The sequence below is a fragment of the Acartia tonsa genome, chromosome 15 (genome assembly GCF_053477335.1).
Source record: "Acartia tonsa isolate MP-2025a chromosome 15, ASM5347733v1, whole genome shotgun sequence".
Classification (NCBI taxonomy): Eukaryota; Metazoa; Arthropoda; class Copepoda; order Calanoida; family Acartiidae; genus Acartia; species Acartia tonsa.
The window spans coordinates 21,160,180-21,187,546 of NC_137274.1; the positions used below are offsets into that span (position 1 = coordinate 21,160,180).

The 27,367-nt window shown below is 42.7% G+C and overlaps 1 long non-coding RNA gene across 1 annotated transcript in view; it reads left to right on the forward strand.

The window, feature by feature from the left end:
• Positions 1-27,367, forward strand: part of LOC145307648 (uncharacterized) — a 49,451-nt gene that overhangs the window by 11,975 nt on the left and 10,109 nt on the right. Inside the window, exon 4 of the long non-coding RNA XR_013875541.1 lies at positions 275-338. This is a non-coding gene — a long non-coding RNA (uncharacterized LOC145307648). The remainder of the gene's footprint in view (positions 1-274; positions 339-27,367) is intronic.

A 27,367-nucleotide genomic window follows, 5' to 3' on the forward strand; every position in this document is an offset into this window, starting at 1 on the left:
CTAAAATTTCAGACTTACATTTTAAATAGAAGGCAAAAAAGCACGTTTCAGCACTAAAAGATAAATAACTTTATATTGTTACCGACAGACTGGAGGACAAAACATTGTTTGGCTGGATATGCATAAATCATGGAAAGAGGTATCTTTACAGAAAAAATTATCTCAAATAAAAACTAGTGTTACCGTTATGACTGTCAAAGTCGTGCGGATGGCCGGAGGTAACAACGATAGAGGTACAGATTTACGACAGACTAAAAATATAAATACTGTTTAGATGTGATGGATATCCGGACTGTGGCTTTAATGCAGAGGATGAATTAGATTGTAATTTTGCACAGGTAAAAATCTGCCTGCAAGTTCCCTCAAAGTACCTATCGAGCACTGAACGCCTCCACCTCTTTTTTTCAAATAAATTAAAATTAATAAATATTTTAATTTTTTTCAAAATAAGGTAGGGGGGGGGGGGAGAAATCTGTGTTCGGCTTGGAACATTTAGGGAAACTGCCGGTTAGAGTTTAGGTAGGAGTTTGTATTAAAAAAATAACTCCTCCCCCTTAGCCTGTGAGCAGTGAACCCTATCAAACCTACTCATAAGACCTTTTCATGAAAATACCCTGTTTCGAATTTCATTCTTCTGCTAACCTAAAAAGTTACTTTAGGGGCCTAGAAATACAATAAGGCCAAAGATATTATATCCAAAAAATCTTTTGTCAAAGTCCACTCTACAACTAGCGCCAGTCATTTTTCTAACTACTTTTTCTAGTCATAGTGGTCAGACCGCTCCTTATCCGCTTTTTAGCGGCCAGCCGCTAAATATTAAAAGAGCTGTAGAGCAGCCAATTTTAAAGCTAAAAACCAAATTTTATGACGAACTATTATTTTTTATATAAAAAAATACCTTTTCTGACCATCGCTGAAAAACGACAAATAACAGAAACCGCCATTTTTTGCGGTAAAACGGCGGTTGGCGGCACTAAATAATTCAACTTAAACACATAAGGCCTAAGATATGATATCCCAAAAATCTTTTGTCAAAGTCTACTCTACACCTAGCACTGACGATTTCATTTTTCACAGGTATAAAATGCATGATTTTAGAAAACTGACTGGCGCTAGGTGTAGAGTAGACTTTGACAAAATTTTTTTTGGATATAATATCTTTGGCCTTATGTGTTTAGATTGAAATATGCAGAAGAGCTTAAAACCTGCACATTACTGAGATATTGTTAAAACCGCCGTGCTACCGTTATCTGTTGATATTTTACATGCCTGGCGCTAGGTCGCCAGTAGAGATAAAGAGCTGAAATTTTGTACATGTATTTCTAGGCCCCTAAAGTAACTTTTGAGGTTAGCAGAAGAATGAAATTCGAAACAGAGTATATTTTCATGAAAAGGTCTCACCTAAATGCAGAGGCGAATTATACTATCCACACTTTTCAGCAAGAATCAGCAAAGTGTGGCGATAAAATTAAGGCCTATATTTCATGTTTTCATTTACAGTTAAATCCTTCTTTCCCCTTCTTCAGAGATATCTAAGTTTTTTTTTTTAAATTAAAAACCTTATCAAATAACAACAACGACTTTTAATTTTCAGGGTTAATATATTGCCTACCAAAAATATATTATATTGAAGTACAATTTTTGACAATTAATTAGATGAACTTTTGAAATGAAATAAATTATACACTTATTTTTAATATCCCTGAAAATTTTACCTTTCTGAATTTGAAATTTATATCTGTCTGCTACAATGTTCATAACATTCACATAAATAACGCCAGTCAGTGCTAGGTGTAGAGTAGTCTGACCACTATGACTAGAAAAAGTAATTAGAAAAATGACTGGCGCTAGGTGTAGAGTGGACTTTGACAAAAGATTTTTTGGATATAATATCTTTGGCCTTATTGTATTTCTAGGCCCCTAAAGTAACTTTTTAGGTTAGCAGAAGAATGAAATTCGAAACAGGGTATTTTCATGAAAAGGTCTAATGAGTAGGTTTGATAGGGTTCACTGCTCACAGGCTAAGGGGGAGGAGTTATTTTTTAATACAAAACTGGGGTGGATTAGTGGTAGATATTTTAGCCAGCTGTAATTTTCACTTTATTAAAGTACATAATAATGTGGTGTAATAATAAATCCATTACTTAAATGGTAAAATTATTATAACAAGGATGACAACATCCATAAAAGCAAAGATCTAAAATTAATCGGTAAAACAAACGAACATGAACACTAGGGTGTCCCATAGAGTAGTGGTTAGCGCACTACGCTGTGGTAGGGAAAATCCGAGTTCATGTCCCCTCATAGATATTGCACTTGGATGACAAATGCTGTTGCAATTTGTCAGAATATAATCATGCAACCTTCCCTGAGATGCCCTTAGGTTATAAGGAGGGAGGTTAGTAGGAAGTTAGGATCCTACCTATCAAGCAACTGTAATCGTTCTTTCTCTCGTCCATGCTCCTCATTCATGTGAGAGTGCTATTAATTAGGGTGGCTTAATATGGAAAACCTGCCAAAACTCTAGGCCAGGGTGATGTAATAATTGAGTAGCTTTCACGAGAATCGCGGGTCAACTTGTAATGTAACATAGAATACACTCAGCTGTGCGCGAAGCTTACCAACCTAGTATTGGCCAAAGGATTCTCACCTCAAATCTCCTCGTGCATCTGAATCCTAACTTCAGAGAATCAAGGCTACATACATACATACAACATAAAAACTTGTAGAGTTTTAAAACTCGAAGCAAATTAGTATTAATTTACAAAAGTTGTTATCACTCTACAAGTGTTAATGTTAGTTTGTCTGACTCTCTGTTTTTACACATTTGATTTGATGTTTGTTGGCATTCTTGTATTTTCTTGGGAAGTTTAGAACATTTATTGCTTCAACAATCTTATCTTGAAATAATAAATAAATTTTTCAAATGAAATTGAATGTGGGGGGTTGACTTATCCCCCACTTTTTACTCAAGTGAACTAATCATTTAGTGTATATTGTCACCTCTCTTTATTGTTTTTAATTGTAGTTAATTCAGTCACTAACATTGCTGTTTAATTGTTAAAAGCCATCTATTTCATAAATCAGCTAAGTTGATACATCACAGTACAGAATTGAATAAACTAGTTAAAGAGTAGCTTTTCTTATAAATCTTACTGGCACTGGTCTAATATTTCCACTAGGCTGAATATTGTTCAAAGTTTCATATGGACCCATGTTGACATTCTAAAACAAATACATTAATTACATATTTTGAATGAATTTCATCTATTTGGTAATTTCTAAAAGCAAAGCTTTTCTATAATTAGGGTTGGTCCGTACTTCCGTCCGTCCTTAATTTTTAGCACTCATTGTTAATGATGGAGTTATCCTATTGATTTCAAACTTGGTGTGGTGATCTCTTTAATAATTAGGTATGATTAGAGTAGTAGAAACTCTATGATCGTTTCTAGAATGCCCATTCATGTATTCAAGAAATGTTGATTTTTATTTTTGTTTTGACAAAAAATTTTCTGGTTAAATAATTATCCTATTCATACGATTTTTAAGGTACAATGTTATAACTTATAAGTGACACTTCTCTATAATCAAGTCCTAAAAATTTACGTACGTCCTTAAATAGTATCCTGTATTAAAGGGACTGTGAACGAGAATTTTTCTCATCTTAATATCAAATCTTAACATTATCTCATTCATAATATCTCACAGATAGAGCAAAACACGCTTTTGTTTGCTTAAAAAACGGCTTTTCTCGACGATTTTTATAAGGTACAGGGAAAGGAAGGAATTTTCCGTACTATATAAAATGTGCATTAAATTGCATTTTTCTCTCATTATAGCTAAAATTAAACTTTTTCACATAGTTCTCGATTTTTCCTAACAGTTAAGCTATCTGTAGCTGCAAATTATTCATTAAAATATAAACCAGGCACAGAGAAATTGATAAAATAAATCATGTTGTTTTTGGAAAAGTCAAATGAGCCATTAAAATTACATAACATAATTGACCCCATGAATCTACTGTGTCAGAAACAGTAATTTTTTCTTAGGTTCGGAATACATTAAGGCTAGCACTTACACTCTTCCCTTTTTTGATAGCTTCCCCTTCCTTATTTTGGTGAATCAGCTGGACAGCTGACTTGTATAATACATAAATATTTTATTAAAAATTCCTAAACAACATGATTGAATATGAAAGTTTATTTAACGTTTACAATTAATTTAGTGACAAGAAAAAATAACAATATGAAGCATATACCTATCATTTAAAGAAATAGAATATTGTTTATATTTTAAATCGTCATAAAGGGGGATGTGGAAAATAACCATTTGGGCAGGGGGGGGGGGGGTTTACTCGAGAACCCTTAGAGCTAGAGGGAGCTAATTTTGGATATAAGCTTCTATGGGGCCAAAGTTACTTTTAAAATTATCGTCGATAGAGATAATTGGATGAAATCTTTTGGGCTGGGTCGTGTGACGAGTCACCACATTTCCCCCCCCCCCCCTTATCTAATACCTAATATTCTAAGTGTTTTATTTTGGGTGCTACTCCCTTAGTTTTAGAGATAATTGGATGAAATCTTTTGGACTGGGTCACTAATTACCCCAACTATTGGTATCTTTAAAAAAAACGGCGGCGGGACCGCTGCTCCCGCCGTCCGCCGCCGTTTTCTGCCACCACCAAAAAAATTTTTTTTATTGCATTTCTCGCCAAAGTAGGAAGTCTGCTGTCCAGGGGGAAGCTGCACACAGGTGGGGGAGTAGATGTCATACCCCGCACTCTCTTCTGTACCCTTGTGGGGTAGCTTTGCCCCTCGTTTCACGGGAACTTTGAGTGACCGTGTTAGCGCTGCGATTCCCGGGCCATCCATCTCCTCATCCGAGCTATCGAGCGTTCTCTTGCTGTCTTTGGCCTGTTGCCAAAGTGTCCCACTCCTTGCTTTCTTTCCTCCTGTTTTCACCCTCTCCCCTTTTTCGGGTGAGTCCGCGGGCTGCTCTTCATGATTGCTGAGAGCGCGCTTCTCCACTCTGGGTGTGGCGGGTGTGTGACTCTCTCTCTGCGCGGCGTATGTGCGCGCATGCTTTCTCTCAGACTTCTCTCTCTATTGGCTCTTCGCTGTGCATTGTTCCGTTGTGTTACGGAACCTGAGGGCTCGCAAGATTGATCTCTCTCTCTCCTCTCTTCTCTTCTCCTCTCACTATGTTCTCTGCGCTGTGTGACCGTGGGGGTGGTGTAAAACTTTAGCACACTTCTCAACAACCAAGTATGGGCCTCTCCAGTGCTTGCTCATTTTCTTCTTGGCTCCTCTGTCACTTGAAGGTGCTAGGAAAAACACTCTCCAACTTTGTATTCGCGGCTATCTCTGTACTGCCTAGCATTCCTGCGAATGGTTGTGTCTTGCTACTTAGCAATTGCTTCATACATTGTAGTATATCTCTCCAGCAAATTTCTTGTAGCCTTTGGGACATCTCTCTCATCTTCTCGGTTCGGCAGCCGCAGTATCAAATCTGCGGGCAAAGTGGCCTCATGCCCCTGGAAAGCCAGGAATGGGGTGACGCCAGTGGTACTATGGACACGGGTGTTGTATGCAAGCACAACATCTGGCAGATACTTGGGCCACTCTGTCTCCTGTCCTTGTATCACCGTTCTCAACGTCTCCTCCATGGTCTTGTGCCATCTCTCCACAAGGTTGCTCTGCGGGTTCGCCACGGGCGCCAGCGCATGCTTGACCCCTAGCTTCTGTAACAACAGCTTCATGATGGTGTTGCAGAACTCCTTGCCTTGGTCACTATGGAAAGTCTGGGGGCAACCAAAGGTGCACATGAACTTATCCATGATGGTGGACGCTACTTCCTCAGCCTTCTTCTTCCTCAGAGGGTACGCTTGAACAAAACGGGACCAACCATCCTGGAGTGTCAGGATAAAATTGTATCCTTCAGGCGTTGTGTCAAACTTTCCCACCACGTCCAGGTACACGGTTTGCAACGGGAAACCGTTCTGTACCGGGACGTGAGCGCCTATCTTGATGTTGGCCTTGATGGATTTCTGCACGCATTCATGACAGACCGCAATCCTCAATCTGATGTCCGCTTGATGTCCCACATAATAGAAATTCCTAAAAAACTTTGAAATCGTTGAATGCATTCCAAAATGCGATCCAGTGGTAGTTCTGTGGGAGTGATTGAACACCGCTTCTCTCAGGGTTAAAGGAACCAGTATCCGTCTTCTATTCCCTGCAAAGGTTTGTATCTCCTGCTCCAGAATTCCATCCTCTGCTATCTTCAGGGTATCAAATATCTCCGCAAATCTCTGCACATTTCGGCTCTGTCTACGTAGAGCTGCTCGGTCAGGTGCATGATGGTCAACGCCAATCCATTTGCGCACAATCTCCAGGATTGGGTCCTCCAGCTGATGCTTGTAAATATTGGCACGAGTCAAATCCTTGATTCTGCCACGGGGGGTGTTCAGATGATCTTCTTCATCCTCATCCTCCTCAACTGCTCCAACGTACTCTTCCTGTTCAGCCTCCTCTTCTGCTGTAGGATCCGGCATGTCAGAATCTGTACGCCTGCTCAAAGCATCTGCATTGGTGTTGAGCTTGCCAGGGCTGTGTATAACTCGAAACTCATATCCTGCCAGTTCTTCTGTCCAACGGGCCATCATCCCTGTATTCTTCTTGATGGACTTCAACACGAGGGATACTTCTGCTCCGCGGTGGTCGTCTTCCTGCCCATGGCGGTGATCAGTCTCTCGGCGCCATTCTGCTGCTGGCTCAACACCGCACTGATAGCTTGTCCTGAGTAATCAGTGGTGAGCTCAAAGGAGCTCTCTGACTCAAAATCGGGAACTGCACAAATGGGTGCAGTCTCAAACTTCTCCTTCAACTGCTGGAACTGCTTGTCCATCTCAGGGGTCCACTCCAGCTTCGTCATCTTCTTTTGGGCATTCATCTCACAGGTAAGGGTGGCGTATTCGGGGATAAACATCCGGTAATACCCAAAAAATCCCAAAACCGAATTGACATTCCCAGGTGGTGGCCAGTTACTATTCTCTCCACCTACTCAGGGACCATGCCAATCCCTTCTTCACTGAGCATATGGCCTAGATACTGAATGCGCTTCTGAAACAGGTTGCTCTTCTTGGCCTTCAACTTGATTCCAGCGGTTCATTGGGCCTCAAACACCTGTCTCATCTGGGGAACATGTGCAACTACCTTCATGTTGTAGGATATCACATCATCAAGGTAGCATTGTGCTACCTCCAATCCAAGAGGGTTCATCGCTGTACTGATAAATCTGCTGTAAATGGCGGGAGCAGTGCTGAATGGCAAATGGCATGTGGCGAAACTGCCACAAGCCGGTCGGAGTAGCGAAGGCGGTGAGCTCTCTGGAGGCCGGGTCAATCGTGATGTTGAAGTAGGCGGCAGTAGCATCCAGGGCAGAGTATACCCGGTGGCCTCCAGCTCGGTCCAATAGTGTCTGAATCCTGGGTAGCGAATAGGAGTCCTGCTCCAAGCAACTATTTAGGCGGCGAAAGTCGACGGCCCACCTAATAGTTCCATCTTTCTTGCGGACTGGGACAAGCGGACTCGCCCACGGCGACGTGCTGGGCTCGATCACTCCCTGGTCACTCCAGTCACTCATCTGCTTCTCCAGGTCCTTCAACATCTTGGGGTTCAGCTCCCTGTATCTCTGTCTGATAGGTTCTGTTCCAGGCTTCAGTCTCAACTTCATGATCACCAAATCTGTAGTTCCTGGGGCTTCTCTGGAAAATACATCCTTGTACTCAAAAATTAACTGTTTAACTTGTTTCTTAACATCAGGGTGTTCCTTCAGTAGTTCATTCTCCTCCATTTCCAGGTCCTCCCACACTACCTTGAACACGGGGTTCTCCATCTGCTCCTTGGTCAACGGCTTCTCGTTGGTCTCTTTGCTCTTGGACATAGACTGCACCACTTCAGCTAGGTCTCTGAACACCAAACTCTTGGTTCCAATTGTCATATGCTTGTCCTCACAAATTTCGGCTAAACAAGCGGCTCCAGCCGTAGCCACGTATGCCGTCTCTTGTAGATTGACCACAGGTACTGCAGGACGCCGTTCTGCTGTATCCGGTAAACACCCTCTAGCACACGCACGTCAGGATGGCCACCTAAATTGGCTTCCTCTACCACAATAGTTGTCTGCCGACGGATTTCCCTGCTGGGGAGAAAATTAAGGACTGACACTGTTTCCTCAGCTAGGATACGCGATGCCTGGACTAACAGACGGACAGGGCACAACGTTTTACCTAACGCAACTGCTTTCAAACGAACCGCCGGCCCATGGGAAGTGCGTGGCGCACCCTTAACGCAACGCGTCCAAACGTTCTTGCGCTCAAAATCTGCTTTTGCTTTGCACTTAAAAGAAAGTTGCGCAAGATATGAATCTACTGCTTCTGGCTTAGGAACTTTAAAATCTCTGGAATGGTGCACATTACCATTCAAAAAATTAGGCTCAACTTTACATAAATCGCGAGCTGTTGGTTTACAAAAATTAACAGCACTAGTATAGCTACTTATTAGTTTGTTCAGATCCTCGAAGGGTTGAAGTGAAACACTTATCTGAGGGTTGGGGGGCGAGTGCTCCCCCGGCGGTGTTCCAGACCGCTCTTCGGCTTCTGGGGGTGTTCGCAACCCCGGAGTCGATGGACTGAACCAGCAGGACTCTCACTTGCTGCCCAGGTTGATGGGCGTCCTCAGCTTGGGGATCACCATCGCGGCTTTGATGTAGGCAGGGCACGTCCCTCCAAGTGTGACATCAATATCATGAACTCTGCCAATGACGCGCATACCGCCGCCATTAGCCGCTGTACCAACAGTTATGTTGCAAGGAATAATGGGCAACTGCAACTTCCGGGCTAGATCTTCATTCATGGCAACTCCTTCATGCAACTTGTTACCAGTATCCACGAGCCCGTAGGTGTGGACAACAGGCCCCTGTGCTTGCAGACTGATCTTGATCATAGCACGCGCCCCAGCTCCTTGCACTTTGCTGAGCGTGGTAGGATTCGCAGTTGCTGAGGGACTCCGTCCTACCAACGGGAGCCCTCTCTGGCATTTTTTGACTTCGGTGGGCAGTGGCCAACTGAATACAGGCTGTTGACATCTCCATAATATTGAGTGTGGTCTTCATCACCATCTCCACCAGCATTGTCGTTGGGTCCGCCCTCACTCATCTCACGTACAGCCTGGCGGCCCTTATCATACTTCCTACAGTTGTTGTTGGAATTGCCGCCACTGTTACCAGCCTTGCGCCGGTTCTTCTCTCTAACAGCTGCCAGTTTCTCCTCAGGGATGGTACAGGTCTTCTGCCAGTGGCCGGGTGTGCCACAGCATCGGCAGTCACCCTTTGGCTTATCCCTGGCAGTTCCTCCCGTACCTCGATTCGCCTGTTTCTTCTGGGTGCAATTCCTGGAAATGTGACCTGTCTTCTGGCAATAGTAGCACTTGACGCTACTGCTGCGGTCATCGACAGCGTTCACATCCATGTCTTTGGTCCCGTCTGACCTGTAGATGACGCGGTTGGAGGTTGCCAGCCTATCCATGCTGGAGTCTTCAGCATTGACATGCACGATCAGTTGCCTCTGCGTGGCGATTTCATTCATAATGGTTTCCCGCAGGACAGCCATGTTGGTGATAGTGAGGAGTGCGCAGAAAACACGCTTACGCACTTCACGATGGTATAAGCCTAAGGTTACCTCTCTACGTAGCTGTCGAGGGTCTCTGGTGTCTAAGGGGTACGCCTTCAGCCACAGTTGCTATTTCTTCGCCAGGTAGGATTGAGGAATCTTGTTCTTTCCCTGCTTTAGAGACATGTAGCGGACCCGGTTGATATCTGAATCTGAGGGTGCCAGAAATATGGCATCCAGTTGCTCCAAAACCTGCTCATACGTGAGATTGTTCTGGCCTTCCACGACTTCTCTCGCCATGTGAAACGCTTCACCCTCCAAACTCTAAATATAGCTACATTTACGTCCTTCACTATCAGCAGTATGATGCAGGGCAGTCTTAAAGGCATTGTCCATCTTCAGTTTATGACCGTCCCAGTCCTCGCCGCTTCTATTCGTGAAGTGGGGGAAATTCTGCTTGGTCAGCTTGCGGCGCTGCGACTCTAGCCACTCTTGTCCTTGCCGGATGGCTTGCGCCTCTGGATTGTTCGCAGCTTCAGCCTGGGCCTGCTGAATAGCAGCCATCAAATTCTGCTGTTCCAAGTCCGCCATTATGAATTAATAAAATTTTCTTCCAAATTTGTAGAAAACTCACCAAATCTGGGCTCCAGGGATGAAAAGATTCTATAACTGGTCTCCACACGCAGTATTTCTCATCTTTTCTTACTTCAGTTATCATACAAACTGTCCCTTTTCCACAGTTTCTACGCAGTTTCTTCACAGTTTCTCCACAGTTGGCGCAGTTGACCGTCAAAAAGGATCAACACAGATGCCACCAGTTTCACTGTAGTGGTTTTCTGCCTCTTGTTATCTTTTTAAAAAGATAGTAGCGGCTTCACCTTGAGCGGAAGGCAAAGTCTCCAATAACAATCAGTAGCAAAAGCGGCCGTAGCTTCTGAGGTAGTCAGGTTTAATCCCAGCTATACACAGCTTGCAGCACATTACAACAAAGTGGACGATCAATGCCCAACAGGGGTCTTTCAGTGGAATCCAATAATTAACCAAGAGCAATACTTTGCTCTATAAAAATAAACTGAACTGTTTATGAGGAATATCTATATTGAACTAAAACATATTTCATAGACAAGTTTAGATTACACATACATAACATGATAGATAGATACATATATAATTAAGAGAAAAATATGGGTGTTGGCTTGCAGGGATGGCAAGGGATACACATGATGTTGTGAATACATTGAAACAACATTAAGTGCAGTAGAGTTTCCATATTCAAGTCGCCTTCAGTTGCGCCCGAAGATACTCTTGTGATGCTTGATGCCGTCCCTGTGGCTCGCAGCTTTCTCATGCAGCTAAAATAGAACTCTGGTCAAATCCGGCTGAGACTGGATAATTTAAGTAGGCGGGCAGGCCTGTATATACATGATATCTTATGACCTGATAAGATTCATGTATTTGGCCTTCGATTCTTGGAATCTGGGTTTTTTTCTGTAGAAAGCTAGCATTTTTAAACACACATGTCTTTTAATACAAAAGTATGATAAGTACAAATATTTATCAATTAAACTCGCATTTGGCATTAGTAGGCCTAAAAATTTAAATGAAAGAAAAATCAATAGAGAAAATTAAAAGCTATAAAATGGTATTAAATTTGTTAAAATCGGTCTACTCGTTTGGCATCACGAAACGTCATACTGCATTATTTTACAAGTGTTTCAAGCTAGCCCCACTACAACATTATTTGCCTTCTGTCTGTCAGTTGTGCATATAAACATGTTAATCCATTTCATGATTTTCGTTCTTTGCTACTTATGGATGGTGTCATCATTGTTTTATAACGTCTAATACATTCGAAGGTGGATGGTTAAAATCCAACAAATAATACTTGGTTGGCTCATAGAATGTATGAATCAAGAAATTCTTTTTAAAATAAGTATTTTATTTATCAAAACATAAAAAAACATATAACAGTAACTTAAATCTTTACAAATAAATACAAACAATGATCAACGTTGTGTTATACAATATTTAAAGGAGTCATTCCATGTCATTTTCAGGTGAAATTAAAAGAAAGATAAAATCCATAGATAGAAATTATAAAAAAAAATGTTTCCATAAATTGCATTAAAATATTCAGATGAAAATAAAAATTTTTAAGATATGTCCCAAAGGTTGGAAGGCCCAGGTTAACAAAACTGTTATTAATATTATTCTTTGAACTTTCATAGAAAACTGGCTATAATATGATGTGATACATGGTTTTTCTAATCTAGCGGATATTAATCGGTTTTGAAGCCAAACTGGAAATAAGTATATGTAAAAAACATATAATTATTAATTTTTATCAAAATATTTTGCGATAAATATAATTACAGTATTATAAGACTATGAAAAAAGACTTTTTTTGTTTTAAACTATGATAGGTTACTAAAATGAAAAACGGAAAAAATACCCAGGAGTCATTTGTCCAATCATTAAATTCATGTAAGGAATTAGATGGCAGTGCTATCCTAAACCAGACATTATACAGATAATTTCAATTTTAAAATACTTCATTTATCGACAATTACACAGTAACAAAACAGTAAAATAAAAATTTGATATCACATTACTGATTAGACACTGTTAGGAAAACTTTGAAACTATATTTTATATCCAAATTGTCATTGGAAATAGATTTAAAAAGTAAAAATGTAGTCAAAGCTGCTTGAAAATTTTTTTTCCCTTCCCCAACAAGATTTTTCGGGTTTAAAAAGTCAATATTTTTTTCACAAGGAACTTTCAGATATTTCTTTTAGTTAATGTTGTTTTAAAAGCACCCTTCTTTCTGTATATTAACAGAAAGTTTTAGCTTCACACTCCCTTTAAATTTATTGGATGTTGCACCAGATTTTCATGTAATCTAATAAAGTGTACTCTATCCAGGTAGAGTAAAGTAACACCCTACAGACCACCAACTCTATGTTTACACGTCCCTAGACATTTGAGTGTGTCTTAATATCTCTTTTAGTCTCTAATTTACGAATAGTGAATGTTTAACCCCCCCCCCCCCCCCGATTAGAGATAATATAAGATTTTGATTCTAAGTTTGTCTTTCTATCTCTTAAGACTTTTAGTATTCAGGGAGGGATGGAACAATGGGACTGAAAATCACACTTTGAATATAAATATAAATCATTACACAGACATAAGAAATAGGTGTTTATATATACTTTTAAAATGAGAAAAATATTACAAATCCATTGTAAGCAAAATTGAAATAAAAAGTTTACAAAATAGTAAATAAACTACAATAAACTAAATTATATGAAATTATCATACAGGCAACCATCTTAAATGTTGTTTTGAGAATAGAAATGGGAAGGGACTTTTTTATGCATTTAATTCAATTTTTAACCTTTAGCCTGTAATCAGTGATCCCTATCAAACCTACACAAATCCTGATCAACCTCAGACCTACACACATCCTGAACAGGTTCAACCTCATCAAAATTTAAACAAAATATTCTAAACTATCAAATACACCCCCTAGAGGCCTCTAGGGGCACTTGAGGTTGGGAATGACTTTCCCCCTTAAATTTCAATTTTATTTTAGAAAAAAAAGGTTAAAGGGTGATTTCTCTAAGGAGGGTGGTGGTATCTTACACTAAAAAAGTTACAAACCTTCCCAGGATCTATAAGAATCTTTACTGTTATGGAGAACCATGTTGAAATCAATAAATATTTCCTCATGATACATAAAGTTTTTTCCAGTATGGTTTCAAAACCGATTAATATCCTGTGGATTAGAATTTGAATTTTTATAAAAACTATAACTAAAAGTGGAAGGGTTGACTTCCCGCTGGCCTCTAGTGGCGTAGCTGCTAGTATATTGTTATTGCAGAAAGACAGAATAATTTAACTAGTATTGATCCAATACTGTATCCTTTGATTTTACGAATTTTAATGTTTTTTTCAGGGATAAGACAATGGCCGAAAAATTGATAAATCCCAAATGATTATACACAAAATTACCCCTTCTGTAGATTATAATTAGTGGTTAAAACATTTGGACACTCGAGTTAATAAACCAAACAATTAAAATTTAATAGAAGTTCCCAAAGTTGTTGTGCCAATGAATGAGAAAACGTTATTAAAAAACCTTTGGGGACTAGTGTAATAAACAGTTAAATGTCCCCTCCTACATGTATGTATCTCATAAAGTTTTAACAGGAATTCAAGGGATAGGTCAATCAATGACTACATTTATTTATATCCCCAATGATGATAAACAAGATAAACTACCGTAGAATAAATTAATTGGTTGAAAAATTTACTAGTTTAGAAAAAAAACATCCAAATTCAAGTGTTTGAGCCAACGAAAGAAAACTTTGGGTACCAGCATAATTTAAAGCTCAATGCCCTTCCCTGCCTGTCATAAAGAGAGGGGGTAGGGACATTGGACTGTTTATTACAATAATAACAAAGTTTTAGCATGATTTCTTATTCATTCGCTCAACACTTTGGGTACTAAACTTTGATTAGTCAAATAATATACTAGCAGTGTCCAAACATTTTAACCTATAGTTATTTAATCTAGAAGGGGTATATTAATGTATCATCCGTTGTTTTTTCCCTAATACATATATTTACAATTGACTTCGAATAAAAAAGACAACTATAAATGTTATACTTTTCTTTTATAATTTTTGTGAATTTGTTCGTTTTATCTCTTGTTTCTTTATCCTCGTATCCCTAATGAAATAAGTAAACAAGGATAACAACATACACAAGAGCAGTAATTCAAACATTAATATTTGTACTAATTGATACAAAATAAATTGTTTTAAGAGGATGTGTGGTCGTTCGTTTTCCCAGAATAAAGTTTAAAATCAACAGAACATTGTAACATGTCTATATTGACAATAGAATTTGATCATTACGTACGGACATACAGACCCTAACTATATATAAGTTTTACTTGTGACGAGAAAACATGGTTGGCAATATACAGTAGCAAAGCTCCAAAGGTGATAGAACCAACAAATATTAAAAGTAGAATCTAAAACAAATTAAAAAAAACAGGGGTATAGTCCCTTTCGTTGCAACGCCTCTTAAGGGGCGTTTGGTCGTATTTTCACAGTAGATTTTCTCCTATCTCTAGCCCCTGCGGGGGGCTCTAACCCTGCGGGGCAATCACCTAACCGAACATAACCTAACCTAACCTAAATTGACATATAAAAAGCTACTGTAAAACACGACAAAACGCACCTTAAGAGGCGTTGCCACGAAAGGGACTAGACCCAAAAACATTACCAGGGAGGGAGGGGACATTGGGCTGTTTACTACTTTAGTCCCCAAAGTCTTATTATTACGTTTTCTTATTCGTTGACTTTATAAATTTTGGGACTTGAATTTGATTGGTTGGTTCAGAAAGTTGAGTGTCCAAACATTTCAACCTTTAATTGATATCTACAGAAGGGGTAATTATGTGTCCATCATTGGGTATGTCAATTTATTGACCATTGTCTTATCCTTTATGATCCCTAAATAGTAGCATAGCTTTGCATTAGCAACAACAAGGCATTTTTTTCTGTAATCCAGGTCAGTCTGTCCGTATGTACGTTAAATACGGATAGCTGTTTTCATTAATTTAAACATGTTGTAATTGTCCTATTGATTTTAAACTTTTCATGACGATTCTTAACAGTAAGATACGATCTAAGATGTTCTATTATTTTGACAGAATTTGAACAAAAAATGTTAAACATTCAATGCGTTTTTACTTTATAAATGTTTTGCATTCTTGTCCAAAGCAAAGCTACTGTTATCATGCCGTAAATTTGTTTACTGGAAGGTTTCAAGTAAGGATGTGCAAGCTTTTTTTAAATGGGAAGGGGGCAAATACCCAGTTTGAAAATTATAGACTGCGCAACAATAATAACAAGGATGGCAACATCCATAAGAAACGACGCACTAAACTTTATAATTATAGAGAGTATGGGCAGCTGATATAAAAAAGAAAAAATATATATAATAGTTATTTCTCGTATCGTATTATAAACGGCTTTCCGCGGATATAGAATGTACAATTATAAGATTAAAACTAGTTTTTTTAGCCCCGTGGTGCCGAAGGCACCGGCTAAAAAAACTAGTTTTAATCTTATGATTGTACATTTCTATATTCGTAGAAAACTGGATATAATACGATGCTAGACATAGTTTTTTCGTATTCATGAGAACCGGTTCCTATCCACCGGATTCAAATGAATACGAGAAAATAAATTAAAGTAAACAATATTTCAGCTGTCTTGCATTTGCTGTCATGCGTTGCCTAAATAGAGTTATGGACGGACTGGTGTACAAAGAGATATATAGAGTAGTTAGAAAATAGAAGTGTCAAAAAGTTCAAATTATTAATATCCCTATTAAAACTGTTTCTCCTTTCAATTTCAATGTATTATGTCGTTGACTATATAGCTTTTAAAATGATTACTTTTGGTTGACATATTATCGACAATCTATTTTTCAGGGATATTAGATCAATTTAAACAACTTATAATATTAATCCAGGGATCATAGGGAATATTGATAAATGCAACGCCCCTAATGATAATGAATGAACAAAGAGAGGAAATTGGACTGTTAATTACACAAGTACCCTAAGTTTTAAAATTATGTTTTATATTCGTTGGATTAAAAACTTTGGGTACTTTTATTAAATTTAGATTGGTTAGTTCTTTAAAAGCTTCAAAATATTTAAACTAATAATTTTAAACTATAGAAATGGTAATTTTGTTAATTAATTATGTATGTTTGTCTTATCCCTTAAGATAACTGACAAAGTTACTATACCCTTTCCTTAGACAAAAAATACTGGAAAAAAAATTTGGGACCAATAAAAATTCAATAAAAGTTTTCAATTGAGATCATGGGGTTAAAAAAAACTTTAGGTACCAGCAGGGACGTCGAATGGGGGAGGGGTAAATGGGTGATTACGACACCCCCAAAAATTTTAGATTTTTAATTTTTACCCCCCCCCCAAAAAAAAAAGCTTGGACGTCCTTGCCTCTATTATATAAAGATAGCCCCCCCCCCCCAAATAAAAAAACAGTATAATTTATGGTCCAATGGCCCCTTCCTCTGTGTTGATTCAAAAGTATTCAAGATATAAAAACATTTAAGTAACAAACAACAACCCATTTTAACTATACCCAATATGATTGATTTGTCTGGAAGTCCCAAATATGTATGGTACTGAGTTGCACCTGTTTATGGGCCAAGGCATTCGCCATACTCTCATTATTATTGTCGCATTTCAGACATAGCAGCAGAAGAAAATATTTTCAACGTCTCTAGAATAACGTGGTGTGACCAGGCTCGAACCCCCTACAGCAAGCTGTCATGTTATCATTTTGTGAATCATCATTGGGTATATACACCAATTGATCGGTCATTGTCTTATCTCTAAGATCCCTGGCTACTTATGGTTGAAAATTGACTTGGTTAGAGTAGAATAAGGTTGTAATTGCACTTTTTGGGTCATAATTGTATTTTATGAAAATAAGAAACTTGTTGTTGCTACGCTATTTTATTTTATTTTGTAATATTTATAGTATACTATTGTTGTGCTACTTATGGATATGATTGTTCTTGTATTTAAACTTTTAGGAATAGTCCCTATGGTGCCAACGACCCTTTAGGGGCAATTTGTCGTATTTTTAAAATGGCTTTTCATAGGTTATTTTAGGTTAGGTTAGGTTATATTGGGTTAGGTGATTGCCCTACAGAGTTAGAGCCGAAATAGGAGAAAACCTACTGTGAAAAATACGAAGAATCGCCCCTTAAGGTGCGTTGCCACGAAAGGGACTATACCCAAACTTTTTGCCGCGCTAATTCTCTTTGCTAAAAGCAAAGCTTTTCTATAAATACTGCTTCCCGGCCAATAGGAATGGCATCCCAGTCCACTGAAAAGTCTCGGGACTTGGCATGGTTGGCCCTGGCCCTGGCCTTGTGATACAAGGTTGGGTGATACAGGAATACTTGCGACATTGCATTCAGGGCGGCAGGTACACCTCCTTGTGCTGCTGCCAGGGAGATGATGGTTAAGTCTCCCAGTAGCTTGAGAATCAACAGCAACAAACACAGTATGGCTGCGCCATCTCCCCACTCGTGAATGGCTTGTCTAAATCCAGCCCAGACATCCAGGGTTTCCTCCCCTTCCTCCGCCAGTCGGTCAATTATAGGAAACTATGCCATGGTCTCCGGTGGCTGAACAGCTTCCCTGCTGGACGCAGGAGCCATAAGACAGGCCGGTCAGCATGGCGGCCTCATACGCCGGAAACGACAGTAGCTGCTGCCAATCATTCAGCTCAGCCTGGGAATACAACCCTCCCGAGCTAAAGTCATCCAAGGGCTCGGTCCGCAGTTGTTTGGGTGTATCCAGCGGGGGCGGCCTCTTCTTAGGGGATGGAGTTAGCTCTATCCACCCTTCCTCGGCGTGTACAGTTAGGGGGTAGGTGGAGGAGCAGGGAATCTTGGTGGCGCGACCGCTATACACCTTTGTCACGGCATCTACAAATCCTGTGGGCTCCACCGGCACCTTGTCCCAGCATTCATTGCTCTCCCTTACCACGTACTTATTACGCTGGCAGGTAAGCTGGAGCAATACATCTCCCCTCAAGATAGAGAACGTGCTCCCCTGGACACGCACCGGATGGGCCGGGTCTAGCTGCTGGAGCTTCCAGCAGTTGGCCGCTACCTCTTCTGCTGCTGCGCTTCGCATCTGAGTCTCCAGGGTGAATCCGATGTAGGCCGCGTGTATCTGGGCCTGGAGGGGGACATCCACGTCCCTAGCGGATACTCTGGGCAACGCTGCTGCGGCCGGGTCGCCTGCCACGAACAATGCTGGGTGGTTGGTGGCATGGGCTTCAAAGTCGCAGTTCACTATCGAGGTGGGGGTAGTCATGTTAATAAAGAATTGCGCCTGATGGTCAACCAAGAATGCATCCATTACCAGGCTGGGCTGGAGGCTGCGGATCAGCCTCAAGGTGCAATCTCTCCCCAGGTGGTCCCACACGTACGTGGCCTCTCCGGTGATGCAGGACAGCTCGGACTGGGGACACGCCAGGTTCAGGTGGTCAGACTGGGACTCCACCCATCTGTTCTCAACTACGTAAGTCTCCTCCTTGACCAGCAGCCGTCGCTCCTGGAGCACTAACTCATTGCGGTACAGTTGACCTTCAAAATGGACGTCCTCCCCTTCACAACCCACCCCCTCGGGGCTGTTGACCAGTGCTCCCACCATATCAAGGGTGAAGAACAGGGGGTGATTCAGCTGGAACGTCAATGGCTTGGTCTTGCCTGGCAGGGTGTAGACTCGGCTCCGGGCCAGGTCCCGGCAAGTCTCTGGGTCAATCTTGGTTGGCCGCATGAGGGTTGGGACCGACGTCACCTTCAGGTGGCCCCAGACGCCACACCTGAATGTCCACTGGGACACTGTGAGTTGACAGCTATACCCCGTGGTCTCCCGGATCTTAACTTGTTGCAGGATATGTACCTCATGGTCTAGAGGCACCTCCTGGTGTAGCGGCTCTTTGCTACACATCTGCTCCTTGTTGAAGGCGGTGACATGGGTGGGGTTGGCACAGTCCCACCCTACTAAGACATAGCTGGCCGTGGGCCACACAGCTGCTAGCAATAGGCCCCACAGAACCATCCACCAATGGGAAAACCGGCCAGACAGCCACCATCCTCGTGCGCGCATCTGGGGGTTCTCGGCTCTGGCCACAGCGGCTTCTTGGGAAGGAGGGCTGTTTGTCGGCTCCTGGCTAGATATAAATTTCCATTGAGTGTTATCCTTAGACGCCTGGGGCTTCCCTATACCCTCCCCAATGACGGACTGACAGGCGACCGGCGCCTGTTTGGGCATGCATGCCCAGTGGCATGGGGCTCTAGTGCGTGTGGCACAGGCTCGCCCTGCATTACATCCCTCTCCTGCCCTAGGAACTCAGGTGCATGTGGCACAGACAAGTCCTGATACCCCCAAATCTCAATCTCCCCAGCCTCTGGTGCGGGGGGCACAGGCAAGGTTGGGGGGTTACAACATATTGGGTACAATGTATTTGTCAACTTTAACTTATCCTGGCTCGGTTGAGGGGGCTGGACAGCTGGACACAGTTGAGGGTGAGGGACAGCTGGACTCTCCCTGCTGGCTGGGGGCTCGGGCTGACTGGGGGTGACGGGTGTCACCCCTTCCTCCGGGGCTGCGGGCTCGTTCCAGGATCCAGGTCTCTCGGTGGCGGCGACGGTTGTCGCCCCAGGCACCAGCGTGAGGGCGCTGGATAGCACCCCCCAGTCTTCACAGGTGGCGGCGACGGTTGTCGCCCCAGACATCAGCTTGGGGGTGCGGGGTAGCACCTCTCGTCCTTCCCAGGTGGCGGTGATGGTTGTCGCCCCATACATCGACTCGGACTTGCTGGCTAGCGCCTCTTGCCTCTCATGCTCGGCGGCCGCGAGGGCCTCCCCGTACATCGTCCAGGTGGCGCTGGGTAGCGCCTCTCGTCTCTCGCTGGGGGTGACAGTGGTTACCTACTCCTTCGGGGGACTTGGTCTGGCGGGTACCATCATGTTGAGGCCGAAGGGCAGCGGCCGCAGGACTTCTGGCTCCGCGATGTTGGTTGGCTGCACGTACTCCAGTCCCATGTGGTTGAGGCTGAAGCCCAGGCCAACCCGGTTGGGTTCAGCCGCTCCTCCCAGCACGTTGATCCTGGCTGGGATGGTCCCAAACTGCGGCATTCCTGCTGAGTGGCCCACAGCGCTGGGGGCAGCGGCTTGCTGGAGTGTCGCTGGCGGCGCGCTCCCTTCCATGTTGGCTACCTGGGAGCTGGGCTTTCCCGAGTTCGCGCCCTTGCCGGCTACGCGTCTCCTCCCGGCTACCTGGTCCCAGTCAGCCTTGCACTCGGCTGCCGTATGGCCTGCGTAGTGGCAACGTTCACATCTGGCAGGCCGGTCATGGCGGGACTGGGTGCGTCGCTCTTCTAGGCTGACCTCCATAGGAGTAGGACAGTCTCTGACTCGGTGGCCTTTCCCATGGCAGCGGTAGCAGCGGCCTGGAATCTTGGAGGCGTCGTCTGGTGCGACCTTCCCCATCTGGTGGAGACCCGGAGCCAAGGCGCCAATCTCTATTGGCTCCGAATCATCATACTGGGGCAACTGGACACTGGCCGATCCCATGAGCCCGTCGGTGGCGTCCACCAGGCACACACCCTCCTTCAGCTGCTTGGTGATCATGGTCACGGTGAACATGGCACGCCTCGTGTACTCAGGGACCGAGGCGATCTCATGTCCCATCATTACACGTTTCACGTTGGCGTTGCGGATGCCACGGTTAAGCTCATCAATGAGCAACTCCAGATCTTCGTGGCAGTAGGCCTCCCTGTACAGGGCGCACTTTGTGGAGATATAGGCCTGGATGGGCTCCGTCGAGTGTTGCCTATAGTCTCTGAAGGCTTGCTTCAGGGTCTGGGACTCATAGGCTGGACGAAACAACATTTCACACTCGGCCTTGACTTGGTCGTAGGTCAAGGCTTGGCCTGCCTCCCCAAACAGGTGGGAGGCCATCTCCACCGCCTGCCCCGCCAGGGATAGTAAGAGGGCGTTGCGGCGGTTCAGCGTGTCATGGGCGGGTACGCGGTAAGCCGCCCATGACATTTCCAGCCTCTGGATGTGGGAGTTTCAGGACTGCTTGGGCGGTCCTCGGTACTCCGGCAGGTTACTCAGCATCAGCTTGCGGTACTCGGCTGGAGCCGGCTGGGGATCGTCCTGGAGCCATCCTTGAAGCTGATCGCCTCCTTGCGCTTGTTGTTGCTCCATCGGGTCAAAGGTTCAGCGTCGGGTCACTAATTATAAGCCAACACTATAGGCTGCTTACACTTGTGGTCACTATTCTAGCAACTGCTACCGTTTATCACTTGGTTGGTAGTTGGAAATACAAATATATAAAATAGGTATACACTGGGGTACTTTTCACTAGCTTCTCAGCTTTAGGGTAGGCTGGTAGGTCTAGAAAGTTGTTGAGGGTCTGAACTGCTGTCAGGAACTGATTTAGTTTTCCTTATCACACTGTAGATAGGGGGAGGAGCTTTGCAAGTTTTTTTTTCTAAAAATATATCTTTTGTATGCTATAGAGTAGCTCCCCTCCTGTGTGTGTGTGTGTGTGTGAAATCCCTTTTTCTCACAACGCGCCTATGCGCTGTCAGAGCGCGCACACGGGTGAAACGCGCATCTATCCCTCAATCTGCTCTCTCATTGGTCCGCTTTATCTCCTTTGTCTGTCAGATTTCGTTGCGTTCCGAGCTTCTCTGCGCAACCCGTGAAATGTGCTCCGTTCTCCCAGTCTCTGTCTCTGCACGGTAGACGGACTTATCCGAGTGCGGGGAGAAGGGGGAACGCGTGAGGGGACGGGGTAAGGACGCCCTTCCCCAGGTGGGGAGGGGGGTGCCGCGGGCTTGAGGTGACTGGGTTATAAGGTAGGTGGGCTTCTCCCTTAATCCTTGGCTTATCAGATGTCACCTTAGATTGTATTTACTTCAATTTATGGGTGGACCCTCCCCTTCTGTTGGGATAGGGGGGTGTATTTGCCGTGCTGCAGGTTTGGGGGTCCGAGTGTTTAACAATGCATTGTTAGCTTGCACCTGGGTTCTATTTTTGGCTTATCAAAATTCACGGCAATTGTTTACCAAACCCTGCCCATAAATCTATTGTTTAGCCTTCACACCAGGGAGGCAATCCATAAAATCTGATACAATATCTGTTTTTCTCAATGGGTGGCTGCGCTGTAGCCTCTCAGGATACTTGGGGTTAACGTAGTTTTTCTCCTATTTGGTACACTACACTCGTATTTTCGCTCACAGCTCGCGGCTATTTTGCTTGCTTCAGCGAGTCAGCGGCAGGGAATGTCCCGTCCTGCAGCGCCGTGGGTCCGAATCCAGGTGGTGGCGGCAGGGAATGTCCCGTCCTGCAGCGCCGTGGGTTCAAATCCCGCTATCTTTCGCAGTAAGTAATGGGCCTGTTTCAGCCGTCTGCAATTATTTGGCCTGTTTCAGCCCGTCCGCAGGCCTGTTTCAGCCCTTGAGTGCACAATCCTCCGTTAGATTGCGTCGCTCTCCGCGGTTCTCCGTCGAATTTCGCCGCTCTCCGCGGTCTTTCGTCAGATCTCGCTGCTCTCCGCAGCTCTGGTTCCGCCACTCTCCGTGGTCTTTCGCTAGGTTTCGCTTCCACAACTGCCGGATACAGAGTTAGACCTTGCTATCCAGGGTGGGTAATTCAGGTTGCTTGTGTCAGTTTTGCCAGTTTCACTGCTGGGAGTACCTTAGCCTCAGCTGGGCGTCTGCTCTACACTTGTGTTTTGCCGTAATCTCACACAGCTGTCACCAAGTTGTGGTAACCGCCTCGGTTAAATGGCCGTTACCCAAGTTCAAATGACTACGGCAGTGCGAACAGACATGGACACGTATAATTATAGAGAAGCTGGGCTTCTCTAGCTATCACTAGATAACAAACAAAGTCTATTCAGATGTTACTTTATTCAGGGTCTAAAGGTTACTACTTTATAATACAACAAATAATAAATACACAGATTGGAATAAATAATACTAGAGCAAAATCAATATAACTATATATACATTAATCAAAATGGGCAACAATGATCCCCCATCCCTGGAAAGGGGTGGGGGAACCAAACAATGCAGCTTAGCCATAATACGGCTGTCAAAATCTATCATTAATTTTAAAGCATAGGGAGGGGTCAGGCTGACCCCTTCCCCGGTACTCGGGGGAGGGCCCTCGGCCCTTCTCCGAACCAAGGTCAGGGTTGCCACATAACATGGCTCAGGGTCGCCGAATACCACAATCATATGTCCCCCTATCTCACTTCCCTTTCCTTACATCTTTTTTAAATTTCATTCTTTTTATTTAAAACTGTATTCATAATTTTGTCTCTCTTCCTTTAAAATATTTTAGGATCCTAGAATTTTTTTGTTTCAAATTATCGTCCTCAAAGGGTTAAAATATTTAGTTAAATGTTAAATTTTAGTTTAATATCTGAACACATTATAGATGCAGCGCTAGTATCTTCATAGGTCAGAGGGGAGGGTTAGTTTTATGTAGCGACAAAACTTATGGACAAAATAAGTAAATAATTTATAGCTTTAATAATAGTGGCGCAACTTATGTACTTAATTTTTCATAAACAAGGATGACAAAATTCATCAAAGCGAAGCTCTAAAATGGCAGTACAAAGGACATTACCACTTGTAGAGTGTCAGAACTGAATAAGCAGAATATAAATGTATGAGTCCAAACAAAATTGTGAGTAAATTTGTTGCAAAACTGTTTATGTAGAGAATAATGTTTAAGGACATAATCACATTTTTAGGACTTGATTATAGAGAAGCTTTGTACTTTGTTGTAATAAAGATCATATTAAATTTTTTTTTATATAAAAATAGGATAAAAATCAACATGTTTTAAATGGACGTAAAAACACCCTGGTATCGACTATAGAGTTGCTTTGCTTTCTTAATCATACCTAACTGTTATAGGAATCTCCATTCAAAGTTTAAAATCGATAGGCCAATTCTAACTCATCTAAATTAACGAAAAGAGCTGACAAATACAAAAGGACGGGCCGACCCTAATTATAGAAAAGCTTCACATTTAACAAACAAACTTTTTTGTTCTCTTTTAATTCATTGACACTTTAAAAACATTTAGAAGCTGGGGAAGATAGCATAAAACCATTGCTAACGTGAAACTTCCCAAAAATGTAGCTTTTGAAATATATTAATCTATTTTAAATTTTGATTATTTTTTAGGATGGGTAATTTTGTTTATCATCTTTGAATATAAATATTAATGTATAATCTATTGTCTTAACCCCTAAGGTCACTGAACTTATAAACAGTTGACCGCGGATAAAAAAAAACGATTATTTTTAATGTTAAATGGTTCCAATACCATTTCTCTATACACGGAAATTTGTCTATAATATGATTCAATAAATAACTATTGCATATAACATTTAGGGTATGGTCCCTTTCGTGGCAACAACCCTTAAGGGGCGATTCTTCATATTTTCACAGTAGCTTTTCTCCTATTTCTAGACCCTGCGGGGGGCTCTACTCCTGCGGGGCAATCACCTAACCCAATATAACCTAACCTAACCTAAATTAACCTATTAAGAGCCATTTTAGAAATACGACAATCCCCTTAAGGGGCGTTGCCACGAAAGGGACTATACCCAACATTTATAATATATATAACCCTACCTTATAGGTAAACATAAAAAGTTTCAATAGTATTTGATTTGTTTGTTTGTGTGTGTAGTGGGTCTTACTTGAGATACTTGTAAAATAAGCAGAATGACATTTTCGTGATCCTAAACGAGTGGACAGATTTTTATGAAATTAGTACCATTTTAAAGCGTTTATTTTTCTCTATTGATTTTACTTTTATTTGAATTTTTAAGCCCACAAATGACGGATCTCGAGTTTTAATTATGAAACATTTGTACTTATTATATTCTGTTAAAATCTTGTGATATCTCATATGAGGCCATATTTTTCCAAGAAATCAATATACATATGATGCTCCGCATTTATATGTATATTTGACCTTTCTATCATCTACGCGTGTAGGTTTTAGGCGATATTTAACTTATGTACTTTTATAGAGAAGGCTCCAGTTATCCAGGGATTTGGCATCCTCAATGCATCACGGAGATTTCCCCGGCACAACTGAACGTGACTAAACGGGAAACTCAACATACACTCCGGCCTGCTGATATATCCTACGCAGACCTACGTGTATCCCTAGCCATCCCTGCATGATCAGAAACGCCCCCTCAATACTTCAATACTCTCTGTAATTTTCCTATATGTATATTGATATAATATGTATTCATTAATTTTGTGTAAACTATACTTGTCTATTGAAAATACATCAGTTCCGCACAAACAGTTGTTAGTAGAGTATCAACTCCAATTTGTGGGCAGCTATTCCTAGCTGCAATTAATTATCCAGAAACATATAAAATCCCCTGTGGGTACTTGCGTGTAGTATTCGTTATTTAACTTAGCGGAGACGTACAAACGAAGGGAACGAGTTGCTTCGCTCTTGAATCGCTTCAGCCACAACGTTACCATTCCAACGAGAAGTGCCGCCACACCGCTCGAGGCGGGCTTTAATAGTTTTTAAAAAGCTATCTATCACGTCCGATCCGTTACAGTCAAACTGGTGTCAGCTGTGCTTGGATAAACCGCAGTGCTCAACAGGAGATTTACGTGGAAATTACCCCGAGGAACTACGGTAATTTCGGACGATTGTGTACAACCAGACGGGTTTTATGAGAACTGAGATCAGAAAGGACGAAGACCCCTGTGTTTGGAGACCAGTGTGGGACCATTCTGACGTCTGGGACATCAACTTGGTAAAATTTTCTTTAAATTCTGAAGAAATTTCGTTAAGTTTCGAAGATGGCGCAAGCTCAGCAGGCTGCCGATCTAGAACAGTTGAATTTGCAGCGTGCCATTCAAGAGGCACAAGCAGAAGGAGCGCCGAATGAGAACGCTCAACTCATTGCGCTAGGCAACACCTGGTTGGAGAACCAGCGCCGGAAGCTTAACAAGCAGAATTTTCCCCGGTTTTGCAACCGTGCCGGAGAAGATTGGGACGGCCACAAGACAAAGATGGCCAATGCGTTTAGAATTGCCCGTCATCACCCATCGGATCAAGAGGGCAGGAAAGGCCAATACATCATGAGTCTCGACGGAGAAGCGTTCCAGATGGCCCGAGAAGTCGCCGACAACCAAGATGCGCTCACCCTTGAGCAGGTAATGGATAGGCTGGATGCCATATTCCTAGCACCATCAGATTCAGACATCAACAAGGACGCGTATAAGCAGTTGTCGCAAGGCAAGAACGAGATTCCGCAGACGTACCTTGCTAAGAAAGAGCAGATGTGGTTGAAGGCCTACTCCCCAGACAACCCTGATCCAGGCCAATTCCGGAAAGAGGTAACCCTTGGTTTACGCCATCTAGAGGTACGAAAAAGAGTTTTCTGTCAGCTACCTAGTATTACCAGCATGGGTGTCCTACGGAATGTTATTATGAACGAGATTGCCACGCAGCGCCAACTTATTCACCATGGAGATGCTGAGGATACCTCCATGGATGGCCTCGCCACGTCCAACCGTGTCATCTATCGCAACGACGGCACCGAGGATATGGAGGTCAACGCTGTCGGAGATGGAACCAGTAGCGTCAAGTGCTACAATTGTAACCAGACTGGCCATTATTCGCGTAATTGCCCCAAGAAGAAACAGCAAGCGAGCAAGGGTACGGGCGGTGCCACCAAAGACAAACCGAAAGGCAACTGTCGGAGGTGTGGCATGCCTGGCCATTGGCAGAAGACGTGTACTATTCCTGAGGACCGGCTGGCGAACGTGCGCAAGAGAAATCAGGAGAAGAACGCCAACAGCGGCGGACGCGGCCGACAGCAGCAAGATCGTGGCCGGCACGCCGTGCGAGAGATGCGTACCAACGAACCTGGAGACGCCGACAGCGGCGTAGGAGATGATGACCAGGCGCAGTTCTATGGAGATGTCAACTGTTTGGAAGCAGTTGGCCACAGAAGCAAGACTTCAAAAAATGTGAGAGAGG